At 33.2% G+C, this 25291-nt stretch overlaps 1 protein-coding gene and 1 long non-coding RNA gene across 3 annotated transcripts in view; one reads left to right on the top strand and one right to left on the bottom strand.

The window, feature by feature from the left end:
* Positions 1-25291, bottom strand: part of LOC100863102 (uncharacterized) — a 226362-nt gene that overhangs the window by 53040 nt on the left and 148031 nt on the right. The window lies entirely within an intron of this gene.
* On the top strand, positions 3725-7012 carry LOC105735519 (uncharacterized). Its single transcript, XR_001112107.3, has 3 exons — positions 3725-3944; positions 4790-5133; positions 5338-7012. It is a non-coding gene; the product is annotated as an uncharacterized LOC105735519 (long non-coding RNA).

Raw genomic sequence — 25291 nt, 5'->3', positions numbered from 1 at the left:
CGATAACGTTAGAACGCCGTCTGTGAATCGAGATTATTGATTATAAGCAAATGATTACTTTACATAGAGGAAAGGAAATTCTATGTAGACTTTATGCATTAAAAAAGATTCTAATTTTAGACGAATTAAATAGAAAATTTTTAAATTTTGTGACGTAGTTTAATTTAATTTTCAAATATAGGTTAGGATGTAGCTAGGTCAAAATGATTTGCAATATTCTAACGTAATAGGATACAATTATTACGCATTTATATAAAATATAATGTAATATAAAATGTCGAATGGCAAATGTTGAAATTGGCTCGAGTGAATATTGAAAATTGGTTGAAAAATACACGATTACGACGCACAAACAGAGATGCTCACGAGTCTCACTCTTAGAAAATCGTAATTTCCGCTAGTTGACCTGTTGTGAGATCTAACTTATCAACAGTCGATTGACTTACTTTCTCTAGTGGGAACGGCCTATCCATAAAACGCGTGAGTTATTGTCTCGCGGTTCTTAACCGTTTCGTACGATTGTCTTTACCGCGGAAATACATGATAGAGGAACCTTAAAAAGGTTTTTATTGGATCGTTAAAGTGTTGAAGCGTGAGCATAAGTGAAGCCAGTGGCACGGTAAATGGGAATGAAGTTGTGAAACTGGATGGAAAATGGTTTGCGGCTCGAAACGAATCGGTTTACGAGGAATTATACTCGATAGAAATGAATCGTGAGAATATTTGAAAGTGACTCAATCCTTCGACCCATACCTTGTATCACTTTGATTCTTTATGAAAAATCATCGTTTTATTTGTTATATCTATAAATAATTCGATACCTGAATGTGCAAAAATTGTACTTTTTTTTTACTTTTAATAAAAGAATTTGGGAAGCATTTTTCGTTTGTTATTTAAAATTTGAAAAGTATCGAGTTTGCAAAAATGCGAAGAATGGTTAAAAACATGAAGTTTTTAAATTAATAACGAAATAATATTAAGTATTATAAATAAATCAAGATGAAAAGTCTTGACTGGTCACGGTTTTTTAAAAATGTTACACCTATTCAAGTTGAAAAAAGAAAGTAGAATCAAGTGATTCGGATCATCAAGACGTCCAGTTAGAACGAATCGAGTTAAGAAGAAATGAATCGGAACAAATTTGAATCCCGAAGATTTATAACCATTTATACGTGCTTTGTATTCATAGTTTTAGATACCTGATTCGTGATGGAATTCATCATTCATATAGGAAACTTTTAGACTTTCAAAGTTGACTCGATATAAAAATAACCGACGTTATTCAAACCGTTGATTTTTTATTGTTCATCTTCTAATTTACATTATTTGTAATTGAAATATTTGGCCGTGAAAAGTATTCGATAAAAAAATTTTAACTAATAAAAAAATCAACTATTACTTATATATATATATATAAATCTATTTTTGAAATATTTTTTTTATTTTTTTAAAATTATATATATATATATAATAATAGTAATAAAATAATAATAAAGCGTAATGAAAAATTATATTTTTAGAACTTTAGGCGAACGAATAATTTTGTGATTAATTATATATATTTCTTTTTCAATTAGGAAATTTGTCTACGTTTTATACAAATATCAATAGAAAAATAAATAAATATTACAAAATTATTTTTATTCTTTTTTTAAAATTTCACAAAAAACTGTACTTTTCTTAAATTAAGTTTTTTATAAATTCGAAAGTAAATTCACGATTCGCTGAGTATTTTATAAGTGGTCCACGAAATTGATATATATCTTAGAATGCAAGAAAGAATAATAATTCTCAAAATCGAGGTCAGTTGCCAATTATCTTGCTGCTCGACGCACCAGAGCAAAACACTTAATGACAACCATGATACGCAAATTATTAATTACACATATATATCTAGCTTAACACGCAAAAAACTTCTTCCTAAATTATCGAATAATATTTTGGAATAACAAGATCATCACAAAATAATCAAGGATAATAATTCAAATCCAATTTTCTCTGAATATTATTGCACATTGTTATATTTTTTTAAAAATATATTATTTTCAGAAAACAATTAATCATTCTTATTTAATTGTTTCATTGGATCTATCTAGTTAAAAAATGAAATTTTAATTCATTATCTAATAAAAAGAAAAAAAACTTTAATTATAAAATATATACGATTCTTCTAATTTTTATCTTTCTGTAAAATATTTCATGAATAAAAAGTTTTAAGAATACATTAAATATATTTGTATGCTATTAGAATACACGATAAAATAAATTTTTATACGTTCCTGGATTAACAATATTCTGAAAGTAAGTAAAAGTTTTTCGTATATTTTAATCTCTAGTTTCTAAGCAGAATGTTCGCCAAATACTGACGCAAGTATACGAAGGATTTCCTAGTCGGGACGTTTTCACAAGTATTAATTAGCCAGTGGTCATTGATCGGTGAAACCGCTTCTGGTATTAGCAACAGACGGTTAACTCTTAACCTATTTCAGTATGTTACGACATGATATGGCTCGTCCGGTACGCTGCGAAAAATTCTACACGTTATTTTTTCCGAGCCTAATACACGTGACCAATTAACGATCGTGTTCGAGCAAGCGTGTACTTACGTGTTTTGACTCGATAATTGACTCGAAAAAAAAAACGATAGAAAGAAAGAGAATTTGGCAAGTTAAATTGATGAAAATTTTTATAAAAAAAAAAAAAGTTTTCGAAACGATTTTATTTTTCATTAATTTACTTTTTATTTTCATAAAAATAACTTCCAAAATCTCTAAATTTTAGATTCTTATGTAAGGAAACTATTGAAATATTTGTATCTCTTTTGTATAACTAAAAATATGATAAATTCTAATTTAAAAAATATATATTTTTTAATAACTATCAAAGTTATTAGCTAATTATATTTTTCATTACTTTCTGTTATCTAAATAATTCTTAGATATAATATTTCATAACAAAGCGCTATGATCTCTATATTTATACGACCTTGGAAAGTATCAAACCTATCGAATTTCTTGCTCCCAACTTCACAGAATTTAAACCGGAATACCTAACCAAGAAATCACAAAACCACTTCTCTTCTAATCTTTCAAGCCAGTCACTAAAAACTTCCATAAAGAAATTCAACTGAACGTAGTAAAGAAACTACTTATATACTATCAAAATACTTTATAGTACTGTTCTTCTAGGAATCGATAAGTTTTCGAAAAAAAAAAAAAAAAAAAAAAGAAAAAGAAAACGGAAGTGGAACGCGATTCGTCTCGGTTGAAAAACAAGAGCTCATTTACCTCTTCTCTTCTCGTAACGTTAAGGAAATAAGATGGAGGTTTTTCGCAATGTACCAGCGTCCCCCTCGCAAAAAATGTCAACCGTATTACCTTTTTGCTCGAGTGGTCGCAATTTTTGCGTAAGTTAATTGCGTGCTGTGCACGGGGTGCGCAATTGATGCTCTTCTCTTCTGTATCGTGGAAACAGGTACAGAAACAGGTCCGAAAGAGAGACGATCGACCGACAATGGGATCGAGGCGTGCTCCTGCTCGAAAAACACGCTGAATTCGAGCGAAAAGAGAACGTGGAAGGACCGCTGTTCTCTCTAGCGAGGGTAACGCGGCGAGAACACGAAGCAAACGACAAGTATAGATATACGCAGAGAACGAAGTGCGTCGTTTGACTGCTTTGACTGGCGCGCGCACGCAGCAGAAGGAAAAAAGGGGCTGTGCTCAAGTGGCGACGTCTGTTGCGGCCAAAGGACAGGGAGGAGTCAAGTGTTTGCCTGCCAGGCGAATTATTTTATTGCTGACTGGAGAAAGGTTATGTCGAATCGACTTTAAATCCCCTTTCGTTGAGTGTAACGTTTGTTCCGTGCCGAAAAAAAGCAGTGACTAGATCGCGAGAAATGCTATCAATAGAAAATATATAGCACCGTGACAGAGATACTTAGTGAGGTTAGGTTCGAACAAATTTCTCAACGCTTTAAACAAAATTTAGATACCTATCTTGAAAGCACGAAGAAAATGAATTAAATGAAACAATTTTCAATCAGGAATGATACTTTTGATAATAATTGTTGATTATTTTTGAAAACGATAATCATTTTATCGAGAAAGGATTATATTTTAATATTGTAAATTTAATGAAAGAAATAAATGTTTATAGTAAATTTCACATTCATAGTTTCACCTTTCCTATTTATATATTCATTTAAATTTCATATTATTAAATTCAATCAAATTAAAATTAAAATTCATTATTCTGACATGAAAACTATCGTTTCAAATATTCGAGAAAAAAAAAAAGAAGCACGAATGAAACTATTAACTTATTATTATAACACCAATCGTTGTTCTAAGAAGTACAATTTACTCTGTCGTAATCGAACGTTTAATAATCTCGTGCAATTTCAAATTCGCGTGCATATCGATCATACCATGTGTATAGCATAATAGCTTTTGAAGAGTTAAGAAAAAATATAAAATACAGATTATAGAATTGTACAGAAATATTATAAAATTAAATAATTAAATAACATAAGTAGACGATGTGAATGGAACGAAACACATTAAGTGCACGAACAGCATTCACATAAGACTGTCTGCGAGATGATCTGATCTGTTGCCCAGGGCAAAGAGAAACTTGTTCCGCTAGTTACTATTAATCGGAAATTGTTTAACTTGTCTGATAAACATCTGATTGGTCTATAAGTATACAGCGTGCAACGTAACGTTCGTTGTCGTTATCAATCGTGAAATGTATAATTCCATACCTTAATATGATGCTACTTCTCTTTCAGCACATAATCATTTAGAACACGTCCAAGACATTGAAATAACTTTATCGTATCACTGACTGCACTGACTCTTTCATTTGTGAAAATTACACTCACTAAACTTTATCACCGTTATATGCGTCGCCATTTAATATTACATGCGCGAAATTGAAACGCGCATTTGAATTCAGACACTCATCCCTCTGGTGGTGAAATAGAGTACTTGACTTGTGATCCATAGGGTCGAGTACACGAAGAACAATGAATCATAGTAAGGGTTAGATGCAGTATTGAAATAAAGAGATGGGATTTCTTTTGTAGAGTTTGACTCCCTAAAGTACTTTCAAGATGAATGACTAACACGCTGTGTATGTAAATATCTTTTAATTTTTTATTTTAATTAAAAAAAAAAGAAAAAAATTAATATTCTTCGACTATATAAAACTTAACCTATAATTTCAAATAATCGTTGCATTATTAAGTAAAGAAAGTTATTTATAGAAATATCGAAAGAAAAATCTTTAAATCTTAAAATATCACAAATAATAATAAAGAAACGATTCAATTTCTAGGTCAATTTTTCTTCCTTTTGTAAAAAAGGAAACTGTAACGCTTCGTGCTGTACCGGTTGACATCATTATCATTACCACTTTTGCGTAAAAGGAAATTGAAATCGCTCTTTAATCAAGCATACAGTGTAAGGAGAAAAACGATCAAGAAAACACGTCAACAACAGATTGGAAAATTAGAGCAGAGATGAGTGCGTGCAATGGATTCGGAAAGATCTGTCATCGCTTTCGAAAATTTCTCCCTTTTTCCTCGAGGCAGACGAAAGACCCCTTTACAACTACCCGAGTCGCGGGGAAGCTACGAGAAATGGCCCTGATAGCCTGTAAACAAGTGAAACAGAACTTTCACGGCCACAAGCTCGACCTGGTCACTTCGTTTTAGGTGTACAGATATTACATATATAGTACATACGAGGTCGGATAAAAAACGAAGCAGAAACAGCAACGGTTATCCCTAGCCTGGTCTTTGTGAGAGCGGAATCGACGCATAAAAAGGAAACAGGTTATCGAATTAAAGCGATACCGGTCCCGAGACGCGTAATTTCTATCCCCAGGCCATTCCAGAATAACATTTTGGGAGGCAACGGTACACGCCTCGGGCGAATCTTTCGATAGCTTCCATCTTTGATTCTCGATTTATGAGTTTGAATCTATTCCAAATATATAGCGAACGTTCGTATTCGCGGGTGAAAAAATGACGGATATTATTTGTTTACAGACACGTCTTTCCACTATAGTACCATGGAAACCCAGGCGAAAAAATGCTTCATACGCAATAAGATCGTTTTCGTTTACTTACAAACTCGGATGGATCACATTACACTCTACGCTTTACAACGCCATGGTTGGGAGATGTTCAAGATAGTGTCTAGAACGCGTGACGAATACACACACTTTTCTAACACACTCCAATGGATTTCCAGTTAGATAATAATAAAAGTCAAAAAAAGAAAAAAAGGAACATGTTTATCGATTGCACGTGCGAAAATTATAGTGTAAAAGTAAATGTTTCTCGGAAAAAGGTTATGTTACGCGTTCAACCGCGAAATACAGTATCACGATTGTTTACTAAATTACACAATTACACGTTACAGAGAAACGAGTTCGAAAAATGTAACAATGAAATGTGCAAATTGATTTCGTATCATTACTTTGCTGCTTTTTTTCACGTTAATGCTCTACAAGAATCTTATCATTTCAATATTTGCAATTACGACACATAATGATTGTTTTCTCTGCAATATCGATCACTTTATCGTGTTATTCGTAATAGATTAATTTATTTATCTGTCGGTCAGGAACTATCGTTAAAGCTTATCGAAAGTATAAACAAAAAAAAATTACTCAAAGTTATATACGTATGTATATTAACTGACATTTACACACACGTGCGATCGTTAAATTTTTCGTCACTTTCGTGCAGTTTGCTATGTTTGTTTCTATTTCCCACACACACGTGTCTTTCTACCCTCCTGCAGCAGTGACAGTGAATTAAAACAACACTTCGTGTGCTCGTGTCCGTTTATATTTAGAGCGTGGATGCACAAGAAAACGTAAGAGGCTACTTGGTAAGAGCGGAGTCACGTTGCTTACAACGTTACATGATATCGATCGCCAGACTGTTATCCGATAACGAAAGTTATTACTAATGTATCAATAAAGATTACTTATTATTTTTTACTTTTGTATCAGATGATAATGCAAGTTATTAATATGTAAATTGATATATGTTTTCAAAGTAAAAATATTCCTTCCGCAGGAATCAAATAAAGATTTTTACGAATAAGAAACGAAGACAATCGGCTTTGTCTGGTGTAGAAAAGTCAATATTATCGTGTCTGTCGGTACGACATAAAGACTTATGTACCTCGACTGTTTATAAATGGAATGATATTTCAGAGAATGATTAAATTCGTTAATTATTTTTAAAAAAACAATAGTGATTTTCGAAGTACACAAAAATGATTAATGTATTAATTAAAATTTGCAATAATTGAAATAATCTACGACTATAAAAAATTCTGAGAATCTTTGTTATATATTTTTTCTTTACCCCTAATATTTTCTTCCCGGTCATTTCTTGAAAAGTACATTAAGGTGTACTTTACATACTTTATCGAAGTATGACAAACAACATGGTTGACACTTTTCTCGGTACGGCAATGTTTTGCACTGTAAATGTGAGACCATTGTCCGTTTGTCAATACAAGGTACCGTATGTGCACCAGTGCGATCAAACTACGCTTTCGTTATACAAATGAACACGCAAACGTATATGGTTCCTTTCTCGTGACTCGCATTTACTATGATCAAATAATAAAATAATGTCAACCGAGTACTTATTTTCTTCTAAAAGATAAAAAAAATTTAAATGCTCATACGTTTTAACGACTTTTTTCAATTTTTTACCAGGAATAAATATAAATGTTCTCCTAACCTAAAATAACCTAAACCTTTACGCTTCTGAAAACACTATAATAATGCACTGTATGCATCATCAGTGAGACTGTATTCGTTATTACACGTTTAACTTATGTATCGTTTACACACACACACATGTTCATGAATACACGTGCGTACGCTATTATGAGTAGACAAGCGTGAGATTCCTGGACAGACGCCTCTCCGCTCGTGTACGCATCTGCATTTGCGTCGAATGAGGTTAACGTTAATGAGGCACAAACATCTCCAGACACTGTAGTCAGACCTTCCCTTTTATTCACCCTGTCACGAGCCCTTGCGGCTATACTGCGCGTGCACACCATAGGAAGGTGATTTTTTCAAACCAACCATTCGTTCGTTCCACTCGATCAACGAACTACAACTACGTGGTCAACGCACGCGGCTTTGCGAGGAAACAGCCGGTTCTGACACACAAAGGGTTTCGAAAGATTTTAGAAATAATTTACGACTTCACGCGTTACAAAAATTCTTATTAGATTCGTTAAAAATATCGGAATTGCGCATGACAAAAATAACATAACCTCTAAATATAAATAATATTCTTTCGCGTAAAGAATGTTCATCTTGAAGATCAAAATATGTCATATCGTATGCACGATGATAAATCATTGCTTGGGAATAATTAATATCGCTTCAAAAACTTTCTCTATATCGTGAAGAGAAATTAAGATGAAAGATTTGAAAGGATCCATTAAACTTCTCGCAACCAACAAAACAAAACCCTACCTTACCATCGAAACAAAAAGCGATACAAAATATTCGATATATATATATATATGTGTGTGTGTGTATATATATATATATATACACATACATACATACATATATATATCCCAGGTAGAAATCTTTTGAATCGTGTCTTCTTTCCGAAGACCATATATCACTGGTCTTGGGTCACCAATAAATACAAAGTGTACGGTGCCTGTTTACCGTTATATTCGTTCTAGAGACTGGTCCTTATCAAATGCACGCTATTGCACACATTTATGTATCGAGACGTGATATCAAAAAGTACTTACTCCGTACAGAGATTTCAATTTTACGTGATTAAGGGCAGGCACATCCACCATGGAACACTTAAGAAGAATAGTCGTAGTTTGGCTGGGCATTTTTCTGCAAGCCTCTGTTCACTTGTCACGTGTAACAAAACTGGCGGCACGACACTAGCGTGGGAAACGTCCATTGGTGTCCGCGACTATGATCTATCGATATCGTCTTACACAAGCTTTAAAACGCAGACCGAAAGGCACGAAAGAAAAAAATGAAAACAAAACTAAGTATATCGGTTATTACGATGTTACGATAGACACACGAAATTGTTAAGATTCTCAAAAAGATAACCAAAATAAATGCCGAGGGAACACAAGCATTCGATGAGTATAAAAATTCGAGTTCTCGTTTTCGCGGCAGTGAACGAATGGCAGTGTATCGTTACCGATCAAATTTTAGATACAACGATGTTTCGTTTCCTTTTTCTTTCAACGGACTAACAATATATTCGATCGTCAACATCTATAATCACGCGTCTATCACACAATCATTTAAACGTGCTCGTAACAGAGTACCTCCCGTACCGAACATGCTCTTGCCTGCTCGCCTGACTGACTGACTGGTTTTCACTCACTCTCACACAACGCGAAACCGAGTGGAATTGTAGCCACATCTCTCCCCACCGCGGAACCCTTCCTTATCCCCTCCAAAGAAGTTAGAGCCAATCGTTGCCGCAAAGAACGCATATACGTGTGCGTGCACACGTTTAAAGATTTCACATGCGAAAGTGCGTGTCAGTGCACTGACACTGATGCATGTATGCTGAATTTTCACGTTACGTGTATACGTGCATGCACGTTTTATCCCAAGCAAATGTATAGAGTATCGCGGTGGAAGATATACGGAAGAAAATTGGTAAAATTAATTTCGTCGAAAAAAGATGATTTAAAATGAAACAGATAAAGCGTGACATGAATCGCGTTTGCTTGTGGAATTTAGGCGAAGAAAATAACGGATTTTTCGTGACGTTGCTTCACGATAAAAAATGAATCAATCTATGGAATATTTTAATAGTTTACTCTTAAATTCTTTTTTCTCGTCCAATTTGTTACTGTTCATACGTTTTTTTTTACATTACAAATTAATAGATAATAGATTATTTTTCTCAATCCTTCGTGTTCTCAACAATTACAAAAATATGAGGTTAGGTTATAGAAATAATTATAATTAATAAAATTTTCGATATTTTAATAAAATTAAATATATAATATAACAAATATAAATGATTAAAAAGATAATTTTCTTTACAGACAAATAAATAAAAGAAAATAAATTAATAGAACTCAATTATGTCGTGATATGTACATATGCAAACTACATATTACACAACATTTAGCATAAGTAAATGCACTTTCACTGTCATCTACCGGTTTTAATTACACGATGTAAAGGAAGTTTCGAATCTGATCAATCTGTTCGTCCACCTCTGCTACGATTTATATTAAGAAAAATCTTTTCAAATAGAAATATGTGTATTTATAGACATTGCGAGATTAATTTTTATTGACGATACAATATAAAATTCTCACAATTGATGACGATCTCATCAGTAATTTTATTTCCAGTAAAATACTACGAGATTCGACTACGTATTTAAATTCGCGGAAACATGTGACTCATTCATTCATTCATTCATAAGAAATCATTGGTTATTTTTTATCTAATTAATATTAAATTTAATCTTTAAAAATTCAAAAAAGATATATTTATCTCATATTCGATAAAAATTATTAATAAATTTATCAATAAATAAATCAATTTTATTTATGTTTCAAAATTTCCTCGATTTTCAAATATTTAATTCAAAATTCTTGTACTCTTGTAAAAAATTTTGAAAATTATTCTTTCGATGTATTCTATTGTAAAATAATTTTTGTATTAATACCTTGAGAAATAGAATTTTTAATAGAAACAATGAGTAAATTTTGAAATATTTATCATATAAATTTATCTATATAAATGTATCATCGATATTCACAAACTTATAATATGTAATTATTCGTAATATAAAAGATATAATAAGATAAGATATACAATCAGATTTACAATCGTTATCAAAGATTAAAATAAACAATTTTCAAAGTCGACAATGAATTAAAATTATTCTTTCACGTTACCATATATAATGTATGAATAATAAAATCAGATTAATTATCACAAAAATAACTATTTATATCATTTCCACAATCGAGAACATGGAATGTAACAATTTCCACTGATACGATATTTGCGAAACAATCATGATAAGAAGAGGGAAATAACGCACCAAAGGATAACTCGTTTTTTCCCCTAACGATCAACGGAAAATCTAAAGTCACAATTAATAACTGCGTCACTTTGTTGCGATATCCATGTAGACCACACATTGTTTAAATATGGATCGATATAACCTATATAATTTTTAAATTGGCAAAACTCGAATACGAAACTTTGTAAGATTTCGAAACTTTTGAAATTGTCGAAACATAAAATGCTTATTTTTTTAAGAATTACTTTAATTTTACCAATAACTAAAATCTTGAAAAATTTCGACTTCTGAAACTTAGTTTTGTAATCAATCAATAAGATAAGAACAATCATATTTTTCCTTTCCATTAAATTTTCATTCTTAGAAACTATCGTAATATCAATCAATTTTATTAATTAAATAAAAACAAATTCACAACATTTGTCGCAACATTCTCTTTACTATTCCTCTTGAATTCACAGAGAATTTCGAATCACGAGAAAGATTCATTTTTACGTTTCGAAATTTCGAGCGTCATAATTGTACGATCTCGCGCAGACGGCGCATGCGCGCATGAAACAGGAAGAACAGCGGCGGACATTTTTTTTTATTTCTCGGATCGAGCGTGACCGCATGTTACGCTGCTTCGCCACGTTTTATCGGCTTAAGATCAATGTGTCAAAGTTATGCCACGCATTCGTATCCGAAGGTGATACGAGCTGGACGTTATCCAACGACCGCACAGAGAGAACCGCAGACAACTCGATCGCCCGGCAGATTCTAGTTACGAGACAGGTGACGAAGTTTTCTTCCTTCCCTCTGCACTTGTCGACGTCGCTCATTTGGGCGGGGGGAGGGATACAGCGTAGAAATAGTAACGATACGTGTTTTGAAAATATATTGACAGTAAACATCGATGTTTTTACCATCGACATTCGGAGATATATTGAAAGTAACAATATTTTTCTGATGGATTTCAATGTTTTCAGTTTTTACGAGGTTGGAATTTAATACTTGAAAACTCAGCATATGGTAAGTTTGATTATTTTTGTTTTTTTCTTTGTTATGACTGGTGTTCTCATTATTCTTTGTCACTTGTGAAAATTATGGTCGAATTGTTTGTAAATTGTAATTTGGGGATAGATGCGATGGGATGGAAAATAGTAAGCAAGAATAATAAAAATTTAATTTTTATCATTTTATTATTAAGACAAATTTTTTCGATGGAATTAAATCGATATTAAATTGTAATTATTATATAATTTAATATTAATTCAATGAATTCTGAATGAAGCATTAATTATTCCAATCTTTTGGAAATTATGTATAAAGAATTATTAATTTTTTATATTTTCAGCATATCCAACTGATTACAAATATACAATTTTTAATAATTTTAATATTTGCAGAAAGAAGACGAATAAAATGGAAATATGGAAATATTATGTAATTAAAATAATAGCAACAGAAAATTTATGTAATATTATTAAATTTCAATTACATTTCAATAATCATTTATGTCATATAAAGTATGAAGAAAGAAATTTATATTACTAATGTATGCAATAGATATACATTATATCTAGCTGCTTCGAATCGTACAAAATGAATATCAACTAAAGAAACTTTACGTTTAAAAAGAACACTTAACATTAATTTCTACATTTGAATGCGTACATTAACATAAATATCTAAATTCTTATATCTAACTCTTTTAATTTCTAATGTTCAATTATTTGATGTTATATTAAGTAGATAAATATTATGATTATAATCAAGAACTCGAAAAACCTGTATCGACTGGTCGAACAACTCGTCGAATTATTTAGCTAAGATATTATTTAAAACTATAAATTATAAGCAATTCTATACCTTCAATTTTATTAGAACTTCAATAATTGAATGTCCAGTAATATTAACACGAAATTAGATTATTTAAATAAATGTTATAATAATTAATAAGAATATTACGAGTATTTAAATAATTAATGAAACTATTAATTATAAAACGTTTTGTATAGAAGTGTTTCAAGCTTAAGATGATTCCATTTGTTATATATTCTCACATCATATCGGTATTATCTAATGACATAATACGATGCAACGATAATTGTAATTTTATTACTGCATTATATCACATTAATACTGTATATCCATATCAAAAACATTTATGTATTAATACTAAATGAAAAATAAATAAATTTCTATAAAAGAAATAAACGACACTTTTCGTCCAAAATTAGAAAAAAATACATTAACTTTTTCAACTCGTCGATCCTCAAATCCTTGTTCACGTATTTTTATCTCTCTAAATCTTATTGTGAGAGTCATTGTCTCCTCAAGAATTTTATTTCATTATGAAATGTATGATAAAAGCATCGTCAAATTTTAATTATAAATTTAATAACGAGATAATAACTCGACAAATATTGTGGCATCAAATTCTTTAATATGACAGATAACATTAGAATGCTAATACATTTAAGAATAAAGAATAGTTATTGAGTGTACTTTTTGTAAATTTGCAGACACTGCAAATGAGAATAATAATCGTCCAACAACAATTTTCGCGCAGAAAAATAAATCTTAAAAATTTCATCCTCGAATATATATTCCTAATACATATTCTTTGAATCAAAGATGCATCACGATGCAACTTTCACGTTGACACTCGACAGCGACCCACAATGGAGAGGAGCACGCAACAAGTAATGCATACACGTAACCCGTATATTTCCAATTATTGAACAACTTGAGAGAAGATAACGACTCGCGTAATCGTTCAATCCTCGCTCGATCACGCAATTATAATCCATCATTAATCCATCATTTGTCCTCGAAACGGACGAAAAGTCATGGAAAGCCAAAAATAAAAGCAGAAATCGGATTTCCAAACTTTCCATCCATCGTTTTCCAACCGCAATCTCGCCAATCTTGTGATCAATTCCCCCGTAAATAGGGAAACGGAATTGCAGCGATGAAACGAAGGATCGTTCGAAAAAAAAATTGGCACAGTCCACTTTCTTATCGACTAAATATTTATCAACGTTTCTATCTGTTTTACGAGCCTAGTATATTTTCACAGTGACACAAATTTTTTGAAATGTCACGGTTTCACCATTAACCATCATGGCAATAACGTCAATTAAAAATGTTCGCAAAGTGTTTACTGTTGGCGCCGGCAATATTGTCGGAGAGACTTTTGTACAAACAATTGAAAACACGGATGAATACGAGCATTGTAATGAATGCAAATTTATGTTTTCTGCGTATGCACTGATAAGAGTGAAAGAGAAAAAAGAAAGAAGGAAAAAGTTGCGGCAATTTACGAATTTTAATTTGCGAGTAACACGTATATAAATATATATTTTTCAAATACGTGTCTTCCTACACTTTTATTTATTATTGTAAGATCTGAATTTAATTAATTGAAAGTGTAATTTTAATTTAAAAGTAATCCATTAGTGTTTGAGTTTATAATTAAAATAAGTAATTGAAATACTCTCGAAGAACATTGAAATTTATTCAATAATTTGTTCGATTTTTCGATCACAATAAGACACGAGTTAATTTTTTTATTGATCGAAAAAATAACTTGTTCATTGCTTCACATTTTTTTCGATCTCACTTAGGCGACACACTTCAAAACACCGTCTTTATTTACTCGATGAAAATTCCACTATTTTCACTCACTATCGTGATGTATCCATGATTCACGTGTTAACGAATATTTGCATTTTTCCCACAAATATTTACCTTTGCACATTAATTTCCGAACACATGGATGCTCGTATTTTTCGATGTTCGTAAAAATTTAAAACACGTATAAAAGGATATAATTCGTACAATATTTTTGTGCGCCAAGTTATTGACACCAGATAAAACGATGTTTGCTCTTCACTGATACTCGTATTATGAATTATAAATGCCGAGCTCGTTCTCGTTTTTTTTATCGAATGTGCGTTCTTATATCAACACTTTATGCGTGAAACAAGAACAAAGTTTATTACATCAAATTCTCGTTAACACTCGTTATCAACGGATGCAGCTCTCATCAGGAGTTACTGTTCGAGTGATTGATTTATTCTTTATAACGCACACATTAGCATAAACATAAACATTTCGCTCTCCCATAAACTCGAATTAAATAGATTTATTTGTCAATAATAATAATAATTTTTAATTACGAACCGTTGAAAAACCGATATCAAAATCGAACATTTTTCAAGATAATCATTTTACAATAATTACATAATTGCATCGATATTTTTATGCTAACAGTTGAAAAACCGATATCAAAATCGAACTGCACATTTTTGAAGATAATCATTTTACAATAATTACATCGATATTTTTATGCTAATAAGATAATAAAGTAGTAAATGCTTACGTATAACAATATCTTATCAATAAATTTTGCTAACAAAATATCTCGCATATATCTCGTTATAAATATCGAAAATTGCAAAACAATTTTAACACTAGAATAATCCAATAAATTATACCAATAAAGATAGTTAGAGATTAATTTTTTTAATTTTAAAAAACTAAACTAATCGATGCTAATTTTTGAATAACACGTTAAATCAAAAACAATCGATACCTTTTCATATCCTTCTTGAATAAACACAAAAAAAAAAAAAAGAAAAAAGTGGAAAAGTATTATCTCTAATTTTTCCCTCACGACGAGAGGTCGGTTTTTATGTTAGAGGACTTTGGGCAACGTAAGTGGACAACAAGAAGGGGGCCGCGGATCCTATTATGCTGCCGCGTGGGTGTTTCAATGTGTGCACGAGATTCGAGCACACGTCTTTGTTGGCGAGAGAACCGTGTTGAGGGAGGGAAAAAAAAAAAAAAAAAAAAGAAGAAGAAGAAGGAAACGACGACGCGGAGGAAGAGACAGACAGTGCGCTCCTGCCCGGCCAGACAGCTGTCTGACCTGATTCTACGAAAGGGTTTCCAATCACGATGACAAGGTGGGCGAGTGTTTCAAAGAACGAGTCACTGGCCAGATGCATTGCTGTGAGAAACGCGACTGTGTTCCGTTTCTCAAAAGGAAAAGAAGAAGAGGAAGAAGGAGAAAAAAGATCAGAGTCGAGTTCGTTGGGGTGAAAAACCTGGGGACCTTCCACCACGTGGTATTTTTTTTTTTTTTTTTTTTGATTTCGTGGTTGAGTCGATATTCGTGTGCGTTTAACCACTCTCCGGTTTTTTTTAATGGTTTACACGTGGCTCTTGTGTATTCCTCGTGATATACGAGCCATTCAAACGTCAAATTGCTACGAATTTGTCACGTTTTCTTTTTTTTTTAATATCAAAAATACGAGAGAGTATTATCTCAGAAGAGAGATCTGGGTTTTTCAAACTTGGAATTAATCTTGGAAAAAAAAAAAATATTTCTCGAGTGAATATATCATTCGAATTCGTTCTCTGGAAGTTTTCTTCTTCTTCTTCTTCTTCAAAAAAAAAGTGAAAAACATTCGATTTTATGCTGAAACGAAACAGCGCAAACATTTTTCCAGCGAAGAAAACGGCGAAAGTCGTCTTACATCCTCCAACTATCGATCGAGAATTTAAACGCGTACGACCATTTTTCGCATCGCTGTTTCGAGGAAGGGATGATGATGCTTTGACACGTTTGATAGATGGCGTCCCATTCTCGGAATAAGCTGGGCCCGTGTAACAGGCAGAGATGGTTAATTGGCGATAATATTCACAAATTGAACGACATAGGATCAAGAGAAAGGTCATTCGTTCCGTCTCTAACTCTCTCCCATCTTTAGATATTACATATTGCTAACGATCAAACATTCGACGAGTTAATTGTTTCATCGATAACAACAACAACCACGAGGATTAATCTCTCGAAGAATTCGAGAAACGCCTGTTATTCACGAGGTGAAACAGATAGTCATGATTTCACCTGCCACGCAATTTTACACGTGACCAATTGCTATTAATGACTCACTCACGTGTCGGAAATCCGTACCTGAGTAACAGAGATTCTGCAACTTTTACTGACTAATTCCATTGCTAATTCCAAGGAGAATTTTATATATTCTGTTCGTAACATATATATATATATATATTTTTAATAATAAAAACGAATATGGTATAATTTTAAATGTAATAAATTCAAGCTCACAGTAGGATAACAATAAACAATTAATTAAGCTTTTATTTAATAATTAAGAAACAAAACGAGGGAATTTCGTTTGTACGACAATGAACAAATAACTCGTTTCGTCAAGGAAAATATTATTCCTTAATAAAGTTGAATCTACCACTTATAGATCTTAATATTTTTTGAAAATTAAATTACACGGCGCCATTATCCCTTTTAATCAAATCTCACAAACTTTAGAAACGCTTCACAACGACATTCGTCGTCCCACGCGAGAGGAATAAACGCTTTGTACGCATTAGCGATAGAAAATGTCCTACTACCTGTTCGTATCAATGGAACATTGGTCGAGAGCATACATAGGTGTAACAAAGGCTCTCCTACAATTTAGAAACGGATATACAAATTGATTCACTTTTGCTAATCAGAATCGACATTGCTTTCCCATCAACTTAATGAAAAGCACAATGAGCACGAGATAACGTAACGTGTGTGCAACGCACGATCGTTGAAAATGGAACGCGGTTAACACGCGGTTTAATCGCGAAACGAGGGGTGATTCATCCGCGTGATTTCTCGCGCGAATGAAAAAAAAAAGGAAGATTAACCACTCTTAAGGCCGATGCAACGTCTCTCCCCCTGGGAAGAAAGAAGGAGACCTTTCTCTGCTAAGCGCAATAAAACGCTTGCGTGGTTTTTAAAAACCACCCGACTTTCCGCAATTAAGATAAACCAAGATCTTTCGAAAACATTCGGAGAAAACGATTTCCTTTATCGGATGGGAAACCGGACGAAGGTTGTAGAGACAGATAAACGCCGTTTTTCGAGAACAACGAACAATAAGAATTTTGGATAAAGGGATCGGTGATGCGTGATCGTTTTATTGCCGATTTTCATAGGCGAGACGAAGAGTGTTTAACTTTATACGTAACAGTGGTTCTCAATCCTTTCGTCAGGAAATAAATTTTTACTTCGATTCACGTTATGCTGATTTAGCCTTGAATTATTGTTCGAATAATTATGTTATTTTATACTATACCTGAAGCGATTTCTTTTTCTTCTTTACTCTTATTCCGAATAAAGAGAGTCCTTTTCTTATCCGATCCTTTATGTTTTACAGCCGAGACGAAGAGCGTTAACTTTATACGTAACAGTGGTTCTCAATCCTTTCGTCAGGAAATAAATTTTTACTTCGATTCACGTTATGCTGATTTAGCCTTGAATTATTGTTCGAATAATTATGTTATTTTATACTATACCTGAAGCGATTTCTTTTTCTTCTTTACTCTTATTCCGAATAAAGAGAGTCCTTTTCTTATCCGATCCTTTATGTTTTACAGCCGAGACGAAGAGCGTTAACTTTATACGTAACAGTGGTTCTCAATCTTTTCGTCAGGAAATAAATTTTTACTTCGAATCACGTTATGCTGATTTAGCCTTGAATTATTGTTCGAATAATTATGTTATTTTATACTATACCTGAAGCGATTTCTTTTTCTTCTTTACTCTTATTCCGAATAAAGAGAGTCCTTTTCTTATCCGATCAATTACGTTTTATTGCCGATTTATTGCGAGACGAAAAGCGCAAACATTGTCGAGGCAGTTAACTTTATACGTGTTGTAACAGTGGTTCTCAATCTTTTCGTAGGCGCTGTTAAAATTTTACTCGAAACAAATTTTTACTTCGATTCACTCATTTAGCCTTAAATTATTGTTCGAAATATGTAAAAGTGGCCTTTTCTTATCCGACCAATTACGTTTTCTATCGTGAGAAACAAAACGAAGCAGCATTCTCGAATAATATTTGCTTATCGAAATATTTCAATTTTTATCTCAGATTATTTCAAGTTTTCCCCGTGCTTATGTATTCGTATCGAACGTGTGTCGTATTAATTAAAACAATTAAAACGAAGATATCGATGTGGAAGATAGTCGTGCATCAATGATTCCAAACGCAATAAGCGCAAGTGACCGTTTTACCGTGGTCAGCTGTGTGATCGTGCCATTTCTAAACGCATTCTCAGCCGATGCATACCCATAGTGAATGGCAATAATGCATGAAGTACAAGGCGCGCACGCGAAAGTAATGCGTAAAACGTAAATAAATCATGGGAGAAAGCGATGCATGTTCCTTTCTTGTTTTCCAACGGATCTGACATCTGTTTTATCTCTTCTTTCGATATTTTTTTCCTTTTTTTTTTTTTCTTTCTCGAAAAAGAAAAAAAAGAAGAAGAAGAAGAAGAAAAATAATTATCGGGGAAAAATAATCGTTATTTCGAAGGAAATTCGTTCGAAGAAAAAAAGAAAAATCCTGGTCAATCTTGATTATCACGTCTCAGTTTCTTTTCTTTGAACGAGGTGAAAATAATAATCATCGAAATTACAGTTTAGATCGATAAGATGACTATTTTCACCGAATCACACGCGGAGCGGAACGATCGGCATAAAAATTATATAATACGCACAGAAGGTGAAATCTTGAAAAAGGTGTTGCATTAAATAACAATTACTTTCTCCTACTAATGTCTAATCTTAATTTTATTATTTGGAAATAAAAGTGGAAATTATAGTGCGACGACGAGAGAGAAAATGGGATTCTGAACAAGTCAAAAAATCGTGTGAATATTCATGTGAAAGTTTTGCAAAGATCACTTGTTCCAATCGTGTTTGTATTTTTGATTAGAATAATTGAATAATTTCTTGAAGAATTAAAATAACAGAGTTTTGTGAAAAAATGTTTGAATAATATTCTTCGATCAACACACGATCTAATATATCGAAACGTTATTTCTTCCTCAATTATCTTATTATTATTAAAAATAATAACAATAATAAATGTAAAAGATAAAATCCGATCGAGCAATTTTCAAAAAAAAAAAATTGAATTATTATTATTATTATTATTATTATTATTAAGATAACACTTACTCACAGATAAGTCTACGTTTGATCGTGAAATACTTTTTTAATATCGCTTTTACGTATCGAAAATCACACAATATTAGAAAATAGCTTCATTTTTAGCTATTTTTCCATCTGTTTCGATCAAACTCACGACTCACAATTTTTATCACACACACACACACACACACACGCGTGATCATATCTATTACAACATGTATTATAACACGCTATTCATAGATATTATTTCGAAATTTTCAAATCGTGTCAAGTACACCTTATTTATATTAACTTCTATACATCCAAAACCAAGAAATGATAATTGTAACCATTAAAAAGATAACTCATATATTTTTCTTTCAATTTTTTTTTCCCACTTTAATCCTCTTCTTTCTACACGTCACGCGCAACGAACACTTTCGTGAAATATTATTTCTCCAAGAAGAAGAAGAAGAAGAAGAAGAAGGGGAAGAGGAAAAAAATTAGATAAAAAGTCAAAAGAGGAAAGAGTCAGGCACGAAAATTATTTTCCAGATACAGGAAATTTTCTCGCAGATCAGACAGAGAGAGAGAGAGATAGATGCTTGGCGCGCTTCCGCGAATTCGCGTAAAATGATAATGACAGAAATTTCTGCTCGTAACGAATTCGAGCAGAGAAAACGCGTGAAAACATTGCTCGAGAATTTCGTGTTTCCATCGTAACTTTAACGAGAGCATCCAATAACGAACACTTATTTCCGCTTAATTGCGCATAAATCAGAGAATTATTTTAAAATCGTGAGAATTATCGTCCAATGACGGCTTTCTATTATTATTATTATTATTATTATCCTCTTATAATCTTGTTGTTACGAGAGTGTTTGTAAACGTGCTTTTATATATTAATTGTTCTCCTCGATTGTTGTGCAATTTTGTACTTTTAATGCGTGCTCGTATTAATAAAATAAATCTCAAATTTTTGTGTTTATTACTACAATTCGTAATAAGGAAATTTCCTTTCTTCAGCTCAAAGAAAAGATTTGAAAGGGAGTCAAGGAGACAAGAGTGTTTCTGTATTACGAGAGTTCGAAAGATTTTATAATAAATATAATAAAAGTAATAAAGATTCGAACGTGCTTTATCACCCGTGAAATCTGATAGTATAGTTCACCCTTAGTTATCACTCTAATGATAATAATTAATTAATTAAAATTACAATCACACGCACAAGTTGGAATTGCATTCTAACATTCTTGTAAGTTTATTTCAATTCAAACAACGTAATTAATATTTCCGCGAAAGCGAATTATGAATCGAAGATAACAATTGATTGATCGAAATATCAAAATTTAAGTTTAAAAATCGACAATTTTATTTTAGAAAATAATTCCAATTATTGTAGAAATATATTGCTCGGATATATTAAACGGATCGAAAGAGGTGATCGTTTGTTCATCGATCACGTTAAACACATCGAAACATTATTCGGAAATGTGAACCGTAATATTCCGGGAAATATACTTTTACCATTTAAAAGGCGTAGTAGAGTTGAACATATTACCCCGTGGCTGAAGATAGAACGAATCGTTGGTATATTTTTCCAAGCATAATAGCCCGTTAAAACTATAAACTATAAACTAATTTTCAAGACAAGAATATAACCACTGAAAATACGTTTCTGCCACGTTATTCCCTTCGATCGTTCGAACCATCCGCGTCGAACGTTGGATAATTTATTAATTAACAATTCAAAAAAACGTGGAAAATGACAAAGCGATAACGTAATATCGGAGGGAATAACATCATCCAGGAAAAGAACGAGAGGAGGAAAAATCTCTGCATATCTCTCTATGTACGATTATTTCGTATCCTGCGGTGGAACAGATTCAGTTCAACGTCGAGTAGCGGCAAAAAAAAATGATCAATTTTCTTAATATTTCATTGCTCACAATTCCTTTCCACTTAATTCTATCTACAAACAATTTTTTTTTTTACTATTATTATTATTCAAAACTCATAGTATCAAACGCGTTCAATTTTCCTCGATGAAAATTTCTTCAAATATCGATTCTCCCGAAAATATTCATCGTTCGTTCATCCCTCACCTCCCAGACTTTATTTCGAAACGAGATGAATCCCAGGAACGGAACGACGAACGAGGGCAGCAAACTCCAAACGTGCAGATCTTTTTTTAAAGCCACGCGAGTCGTGGCCATTTTCGGTGGCGTGTATTCTCTCGAAAGGGGGGGGAGGGGAGTTTATCGTCCGAGCGAGAAGTTTAGAAATAGAAGTGGCGGTGCCGATACGCGGTAAGAAATTGTAGGAAGAAAGGCGTGAAAAAACATCACGGTGTAAAGGAACGAGGCGTGCAAAATGAAAGGCCCGCGAGCGAAATGGAGCGAAGCTCCAAGGTGTCGCGAAAACTGGCTGGCTGCAACAATGAGAAAAACGCGTAATTTTTTTTCTGTTTAATGGCAACTTGCGTGAAAAACTTTTTTTTTTTTTGCTCGTTCTTTCTTCAACCAAAGTTGAAGAGCGACGATTGAGGAAAGGATGTTTAAAGATGTCCGGATCACGGATTTAAACTTTTTAGAGAATGTGTTAATTAATCAAGGTATTATAAGTAAATAACATATTTGAGCAACGATTACTTTATATATAAGTTTCGACTCGTTGTTCGAAGCAGATTTTCAAATCCGCGTGTCAACAATTCTATCAAGATTTTTTCTTATCTAACGACAATTATGAAATCCATCTATTAACGAATTAATGAAAATTAATGACGAGATTGCGCAAAGCCACGAGCAAACAATAAACACGACGAAATATAATAAACCGGAATTTCACAACTTTCTAAGATCAACGTTCGTAGACATACATTCCGACTTATTAGCGGTGCATTAAATCCGACATTTCACAACAGTTCCTTTTCTCAAGGAGCAACCGCGTGTTCCATTTTCCTCGAGACTAGTCCTATCGTCGGCCGAACGGTTGATATACCCGCGGAATTCGTTCATTACGTTTCGTTGAAATAACAGGAGAAGTTGAGATATTGCAAATTTTCTAAAAAAAAAAGAAATAAACAGGGAAAAAAAGGAGAGAGAGAGAGAGAGAGAATATATCACCCGATACTTACCACTTGTCCCAGTTTAAGAAGAACGAGTTCCATTGTTAATACGGTCGATAGCCCCGAGAAATTAGATTCCACGAAGTTACACTATATAAAGTTTCATAAATACGGGTCGGCTGCGAAATACAAAGAAGACAGGATGTTGCAAACGCCACCATATTGGCTGCCACAATCGTGCAATATCGCGGATAATTGTCCTCCGCCGCGTTCCACTCAAGATTCCCTGGAAATTGGCATGGAATGACGAGCGAATCGATCGATCCACCTTTCGATTTTTCTTCAATTTTCTTCGTCCGCTCGCAGCGATTCGGCCAAGATTTGATGAGAATCTACGCGCTTGGACGGCGAGAGAGGTTAGGTTAGGTTGTTAAAGAAAAAGTTAATAGCTGTATTAGCCGCCAGAGGGAATTAACGCGTCGTTTATATTTCATTTTTATTGCGAAGAAAGGAAGTTAATCTTTCGACTAATTTTTTCACCTTTTTACACCTTTTACAGCTCGTTTACAACTTCGCGACGCTTATTAATAATAATATTTATTTATCGAGCATATAATTGTTTAATACGACACATTTCGAAACATTGAAAACATTATAGATAGTGCTTTTCAATAATCTTCTTCCTCTCAGGAGGGGATTTTATTAATATTTATCAAATTGTTTGTAAATAATTTTCTCTCATTGTGTCAGCCAAACATATCGTACCATTTTCGCTTTCACTTGTGAAATAAGTTCACTCGCCCAATTTATTATTATATACACGTTCACGCGCTATAAATTTCCTTTTGTTTAAATTATCGTTACGTTTCTCGAACCTATCTACGCCATGTGTGCTATAACATCAGTCCACAAGTTTTGTCCGGATAAAAGTTTTCGGTAAATTATATCTATAACTACGTAGCTCTCAGGAAGCTTCGTTTTACGATAAAATCTTTTTATCCGCATACATGAAAAAAAAAAAAAGAAGAAGAAAGGAAAGAAAAAGAAAAGTATTTCCAGTTGTAATCCTCGACGCGACAGATAAGCGTGGGACGTTCATAGAGATAAGGTTTGAAGGTAGCCCCGTTTCAAACGTCATCGAAATCTGTCGAGGAAACGAACGAGATCACGTGTACAGATTAGTAAGAAGTGACCAGTTCGTGCCGTTCCTCGCGATTAAACTTGCAATTGTGCATTAGTCGGCGGAAGTGAGTCACGCGTTTCGACCATTAACGGCCAAACTTTGACGGCTCAGTGTCGACAGGTGAACGGCTTTATAGTTTACCCTTTTCGAGTAGATCCTTTAGAATTCTTTTTTATTTTACAATCTCTCAAAACAATTTACACATTTTTCACGTTTTTATAATTATGAGAATATTGTAAACGGAGATAAATAATAGATTCAACAACGTTTGGAAATTGAAATAGCGAATCGTGGCCGACTTTAAACGAACCGTCTTGCGAAATTGAATTAATCGTGAGAAGTAAATTGTAATTCTACATCACCAATCCCACTAATTAAATTATCGTTCCAACCAGCAAACAACTTGTACGATGCGAAATGATTAGAAAAGAAACATCTCTTCCCTTCATCTTTCTTGCATCGCGTCGTTCGTTCTATTTCCGCGTCCAACGATAATCCTTTTGCTGACAGAACGCTGTTTCCTCCTCGCTACTCCTCGTCGATGAATCACCTCATCTACGATCTCGTTGTGAATGAAAATATGTACTCGTTGTCATGGCGACCAGGTGAGAGGAGCGCGCGTACTTTAAGAAGTTCCGCCTTTATGAATGAGCCAATCCACACACACACACACACATCGTGTTCAATGATGTATTCGCAACGTCGAGTGGCACGTGTTGAACGACGTTTGCCACGTGAACGCGAATTGCTTCTTTCATTGAAGGGGAGGGGGGGTGGACGTCGTGCAACGACCGCAGGGGGCGGTCAAAGTTCATCATACTCTCTCTCTCTCTCTCTTCTTCGTATCAATCGCGGAGCTGTTTTCTTCGATGAAAGGGTTGGGTTAACACGCGATGATATTGCGTGAGAACGAACACTGGATTTATTGGCCACTTTGGTTGAAGTAGATTTCATCCATCATCC

This window comes from Apis florea, unplaced genomic scaffold (genome assembly GCF_048593485.1).
Source record: "Apis florea isolate Af1SG1 unplaced genomic scaffold, ASM4859348v1 contig_2839_pilon, whole genome shotgun sequence".
NCBI lineage: Eukaryota > Metazoa > Arthropoda > Insecta > Hymenoptera > Apidae > Apis > Apis florea.
Note: the sequence above shows the minus strand (reverse complement) of the source record. Positions and strands in the feature narration are given on the sequence as shown.